The sequence below is a fragment of the Diceros bicornis genome, chromosome 10 (genome assembly GCF_020826845.1).
Source record: "Diceros bicornis minor isolate mBicDic1 chromosome 10, mDicBic1.mat.cur, whole genome shotgun sequence".
NCBI lineage: Eukaryota > Metazoa > Chordata > Mammalia > Perissodactyla > Rhinocerotidae > Diceros > Diceros bicornis.
Genome location: NC_080749.1, coordinates 34,183,325 through 34,190,104, shown reverse-complemented (window position 1 = coordinate 34,190,104; position 6,780 = coordinate 34,183,325).

Sequence of the window (6,780 nt, the reverse complement as noted above, 5' to 3'; positions counted from 1 at the left end):
TGTGCAGAATTCTGTGATTAAGCTGGACAAGGTTTCAGATCTGAATTCAGCTTGAAACAAGGCATCTCACCTTTCCAGGCTGCAGTTACCACCTCCAGAAAATGTGTTGGAAGAGATCATCTCTGAGGTTCCACATTCAACTGTTTACTGATTCAAAGCAAGGAAAGGTCTAGCGGGGGCGGGAAGAGGGTAAACTAAGAAAGGGAAAAATAGGGTTTCAGTTTTGATTTCATTTCAAGGGCCCCCCTTCCCCCGCCCTTTGGCTATGTTGAGACTAAGTTGCCCAAAGGATTTTTATATATGTTTCCCCGTTCAACGATAAACACCTTCTGGATTTCAAAGAGTTTAACATTTTGCTATGAAAACACAAAATGTAGCTTTAACATTAGCCCAAAGAGATATTTTGTCTGTATGTTCCTAAATATTTAGGGTTTGAATTCATCTTAACATTTCAGTAAAATGTTCAAGCTGATACTCGGCAAAGGAAAGGTGAAATCCATGACATCACACAAACGAACAGAGAAGCTAGTTCAGGTGACTGTATTAAACATGGCGAGCCACACAATGGGTTAGGTCAGGAAGCAAATGAGTCATCCTGACTCATAATTTCACATCATTGCAAAGACAATGCATATAGAAGGACTGTGCATGATCTGCTCTCAGAGTGGGCTCATTTCTAGTCTCGTAGCCTTCATTACCCTTCACACTGCAGATAGGACAGTGACGTCACAGCAGGATGCTGATGAAAATAAACATTGATGTCCTTCCTCTGCTTTATAGTTAAACCTCAAAGCAAAGAGAAGGTGTGAGTCTCATTACTTCCTTCCAAAGGGTGAAATCAAGGTTATTTCATTGTATTTTCCATACATCTATGTTGGTGAGAAAATGGTTTTGGTTTCAGACTCAAAGGCACATGTTTAATGTCATTGCAAACTAGTTAAAGGCATATAATACCTCTTAGAAATAAAGATTCTATATTACTACATCATCTATAGCAATGATTTGTAGCTCACGTTTCATCTAAAAACTGTGATTTCTTTATTTGCTTAATATTACTAGATATATCACTGTTTTGCAGAAATTCAGTATGATATTTAAAATGTAAACTGTCAGCACAATAACATTTCTTCCATCTGGTGAAGTATCAAATATTCTTTTTTTCTTTTTTTTAAGTGCATGGAGTATATGTGACTCAACCATCTCCTAAGTAGGAGGAGACACAAAATCCACAAGGAGGAGCACCTCTTAGAGAGGGACATGCAGTGGACAGGGTTACTGTTGGGAGCGAAGGTAGCTCTGAGAGGCTAAAATGTCATCCGTGTTGGGCCCTGCTGGGTCTTTGAGATCCCTTCAGATTGAGATTTGCCTAATTTTTTACTTCTTCTCTCTTCCCTTCCCTTGGCTGAAAATAAGGGAAAAGGGATTTAAAAGGGATAAAACTTGCCACCTCAGGAGGGGAAAAGCCCCTCTGGGCCATTCCAGTTATCTTCATTTATCAATTGCGAGGTGAGTGGTGGTTGTCATTGTTTCATTTTTAATTTTTAATATCCTTTGGTTATTTCCTTGAGAAAGACAAGTTTAAAAAAAGGAGAGCAGGGAGAGAAATGACAGATTTCCAAATAAGTGTGCTCCTATGAACTTCTTCTGTTTCATTAGTGTTCTAAAGATGTATCTAATGGGATTTTCAGTAAAAACTTTCTGGCGTCTGATTTTGGGTTTATGCTAATTTTTGTATTTCTTTTAAAGATGATGCTTCTTCACATCTCCCACATTTTAACCTAATCAACCAAAGGAAAAAGAAAAAGAAAAAACAATAGCATTGCATTTTGCTTTCTGGACCTTCTTGGATACTGATTACAGGGTTCAGTATTTCATGAGGAAGTGATATTTCCTTATCATTGTCACCAATTAGCTCTGTTTGACAAATGAAATTAGAAACACTCAATATGAACAGAGTTCTTCTAAAGGAGATATAGTTCATAAATTCTTAGAGAAACAAAGACCATTTCAAAAGATTTTTATTTGAAGGTTTACAGTTTGCCACAGTATTGAACTTTTAAAGCATAGATCTGTATATTCTTTATTGGCTAAGCCAGGCACGAACATATACTTGTAAAACCCAAAAACATTCAGTTTGAACCTAATAGAAGAAAAATCATGGCATTACACTTTGTCTTTGTTGTATTTTTATTCAGGATTCCTGAATACCAGTGTTTGGTGATAGAATTCTAAGGTTATGCCTAAGGAGAACAATGGAATGTTTTGATAAACAAGAGACTATTGAAATGAGATAAGTAGAATCTAAGTATTTTTAAATGGTAATATTAATACTTCAAAACAAAAATATAGCCAAGCCAGCAAAAGATTTATAGGTATAGACGTACTTCTGTTTTACATATGGTTTATTCTTCTGATACATAGGGATAATCACAATTATTATCTGGAGACATAATTATATTAGTTCTATACCAGCTAAACTAAAATAGTTATCGGTTTGAATCAACCCACCCTATCTTCCACCTCCAAAAATGAAAACAAAAGCAAAAGAAGTACACAAAGACAAATACTAAAATTAAGACCTCAATCACCAAACATTCCAGATGACAGTCATTTTAGAGGACTTTGTCTTTTCTTTAATAGGAAAATAAATGGCTTTTGAAATAAAAATAAAGGCTTTATGTCTTGTAAAAGCATTCCTGTGAGGACTAGGAGAAAGCTAGTGGCTAAATTCAACACACATACAAATATTTCATATCACTTCTAGATCATATTCATACATATTTTTATTTGCTTTCTTGAAATAACTTCTGGTGGAAAAAATATGGAGTTGGCCTGAAAGCGTGATGGGACACCAGGCTTCCATCTTTAGATTAAACACCTTCTTCTCTTGGTAATGTTTGAAAACTCACGCCTGCAATTAATATTGAAAACCTGTTAACAGAGTATGGACTGCTATGGTCCTCTTGTACTGCTAAATTTTCTCTTTGCTATCCACCTCCAGTTTCCCTAACTCTCTCACATTCTTCTGAACAAAAAGAGGTAGGACTAAACGTAGGGGGTCATTTTGTCTCTTATAACATTGGCCTGAATAAATTTTGTGAACAAATAATCAATAAATTGGAAATCCCGTTTGGATGGTCATGATTTCCACCTTCGAGACAGCTTCCGAAACACTCACTACCTGTATTTAATGGCCCAATTGGTCTCTGTCCTTCATTCTAATAATTCCAGTAACTCACATAACGAAGACACAGGCCTCTCTCTACTCTTGTTGTTAATTTCCAAGCCTTAGAAGTCTGCCATACTGATGTTAGTAAGTCCTAGCTTTGTATGTAGTTTGATCTTATTCTGGCTTCAAGCTGTGAGCAGATGTTAAACATCCTAGAGACACCGGTTCTTGTCTCTCTGGAAGCCCGGGGTACGATGCAAGTCAGGCCTCAAGTCTCTTCTCATTTACCTCTGCTTTTTCACTGCCCCAAATCCCAATAAAATTAGAGAAAAATGATTATGTCCCCTTCTGGATCTAAAATTGGCTTGTTCCTACAAATTCCCTTCTTTTCCTTTCTCCAGACGTTAGCATCCTCTCTGTTTATTGTGCTCCAGTGCTGTACTCCTCCAAATTTATTTACAATCCATTAAAAAGGCAAACATTTGGAAGCAAATCCAAAGTAAATATTGGAAGGATTCCTGGTTCTAATTGAGATAAATCGACTTAGTCTTCACAAACTCAAGGCATGCATTTCGGTATTTTCCTTTCCTTTTCCCTGAGGACTCTATCAAAACTGCACACACACACTCAATCAAGAAAATGGGTCTGTATTCAAGCAGAAAAAGTCAAAATAATGGGAGAATGGGGTTTTCGAAGAAAGACCATAAAAGCATACCCCTCCCTAACTTCACTGATTTCAAAATGGCTTTAGGGCTCTGGGACTAAAAAAAGTAGTTTCTTTTTTTGGTTACAAAAGTAATACATGCTCATGAAGATAATTTTGAAAATGCAACAGGAAAAAATCAAGAAAAAAAGGAATTTTTGTACAGTCTCACCCCTAGAGAAAACCACTGCTGAAATATGGCTATATTTCCCACATATAATACAGTAATTTAAGAAGTATAATTACTCTAGATATATAATTTTGTATCCAGTTTATTTTTTTCCTCTTAGTGTTTTATAATGAGCATTACCATTGCATACTCTGGAAACACTTATAAACTATGACATAGGTGTACTGGCATTCATTCAGCTATGCTAGGAACTTTAAAAATCTACTCTTCACCCCAGGAAAATAATTTCTTACATATGTGTAGTTCTCCAAGGCCTTTCATATAGTTTATCCAATTTAGATTCTGAACAGATCAGGAAAGATACTATTTTCATCTCCATTTCACAGATGAGGAAGTGAGTCCTGGAAGGGTTGTGTGCCCAGCCCAAGACCGGAAGGATCTGGACCAGCGCCCGTGGGTATCTACTTCTCTAGTGCTCTTGGTGTTAGAGGCAATCCAAGGGAAGCAGACAGTAACCAAACCTAAAGGCTAAAAGTGAACCAAGGACCATTCCCAATCTCTCTCTCTCTCCTGTTCCCTGCTTCTGTTAGTGGTGTCTCCTAGGGTCCAAACTTGGGTGTCATCTTTAAGGCACCCTTCTCCCTTATCCCAATATTGAATATTTAACTGCCAGGAAAAGTAGCTCTTTGTTACCCACAGAAAAATTATAAACTCTGTGGCCTGAAGTCAAGGCTGTCTGTACCCTGGACGCTGCCACTTCTCCCACATCCACCCACTATACGCACAACACAAGTTTGTCTCAAAGTGTGGACTGTGGTCCCTCCACAACAGAACCACTTGTGATGATGATTAGAAGATAAGTTTCTGGAGGTGGACCCAGGAATCTTCAACTTTAAATAGCTGAGAATTCTTAAGGTGAGAGCCCTAGCTACACTCTAGGCAAACTGAACTGCTCTCTTTCTGTTCACAGTATTCTGCCACATATCCCCGCTTCCGTGTTTTTCTCAGATTGTTATTTCTGTACAGAAAATCCTCCCTTCCCTTTCTACCTGTTCAGATCCTGCTCACTCTTCAAGGCCCGACTGAAATGCTACCTCTATGAAGTGCACTTCCCCCGTGGCCTCTCCCTTCTCTGAGCTCTCATGCACTCACTACTTATTAGCGGAATCAGCCTTGCTTTCCATGTCTTACTCTCCCACTGTGTTTCAGAAACTGTATTTGTCAGAGTAACTCTGTCACAGGTCCTTTAAAGTACTTATGAGACTTAGGGCAACATTTTTTATCTGGAGGAATTATAGAGCCTCTACTTATGCTCAAGAGTCTTAATTTGCACCAGATGGTCATTCTCTTTGGATACATAGATATTAATTTGAAGCTGGTGCCAAATCTACTCGATACCCGAATCTAGATTCCTCTTGAAGAAGTAATGGCTTGTGTATCACTTCTTCTCAAACACTTCTCATGGATGTTTTAACAGAATAAGAGGTACAAGGTTACCAAAGAAATCCCTAGATTGTGCCCCTTCTGGCAGTCAGCTTGGGAGGTGTTCTGCGGAGCAGGTGCCACTGAGGCTGAACTAAAATTTCCAGGCCAGCTACCATGAGCAGCGGGAGAAGTGGTGTAGAAAGGAGACTGCATGACTTAGAGCAGGGCTCACAAGTTCAAATTCACAAAGAAGCCAGGCAGATAACGCAAATGAATGAAGGCGGCTCAGGTTAAGGTGCCACAGCTCCAGTCACCCGGCCTTAGCATCAAACTTATATTGGGGCACCGTGAAGACAGTGATCTAGAGAATGCATGCCCTGTGCAAAGAGTCAGATCAATTCCAGCTAATTGGCACCATGGAGGAATGCAGGCCCAGTGTTGCCAAATATTCAACATTTTCAAAAGAAGCCATAAATTGATTTTTATGGGACATCTTCTGATTCTTTTTTAACATTGACAACTAATTCACATTTAAAACACTGGGCAGGCCATGTGGACCAGATACAGTACAAGTCCGTTGTGACATAAGCCAGGCTTCCACTGCTCTCTTTCCCTGAATCATGAATCAACATTTGAGAGTCAGCACTGTCTATCCAGACAATCTGAGAGGGAGGTAGAAATGATTTCAATAGAGCTCCCGTTCCAGTCAGGAAAGAAAAAAACATTCTGGAAGGCCCTAGAGTTGGATATTCCAGAAACACTGGGGGAGGGCTCAAGCCAATTATAGATGCTGTCAATGGGATCTGACTGCTCACTCAGAGTCCCTGAGAGGGAGAGATGGGGTGTGGTGGCGGTGGTGAGAGTGGTTTGCCTCTCAATAGTTCCGGGGGGGGTATGTTGCTTTGTCATAGCTCACCCCTCACCAGCTGTGAGTGATTGAGGAACTGGGCTTCCAATATCAGAAGTATAGGCGCATGGGAACCAGTTTACACCAGACCAGGGGTGAACTTCTGAAGTGGCCCTGACAGCTTCCGGCTTTAAGCTGTGACCTTAGGACTGTGACTGTATTTTGTAGCTTTGATGATAAAGTTAAGAGTTAACAACTCGAGCATTGTTAGTATTTTGTTTTATAATTTTATTGACACACTTATAAATATTGTTTTTCAGTGTAAGTGATGTGCATTTACTAGTGTATTGGTTACATTTGTGGAAGGAAGTGCTTTGTGGGCCTTTTAAACCCCAGGAATCCCCATAAATGAGAAAGAAGGAACTGATTTCAGTTTGTTTGATGTCTGTAATTAGAGGTCATTGTAGGAGTTCCCGTTCTCCTAAAAGTTATCACCTCCGTGTTTC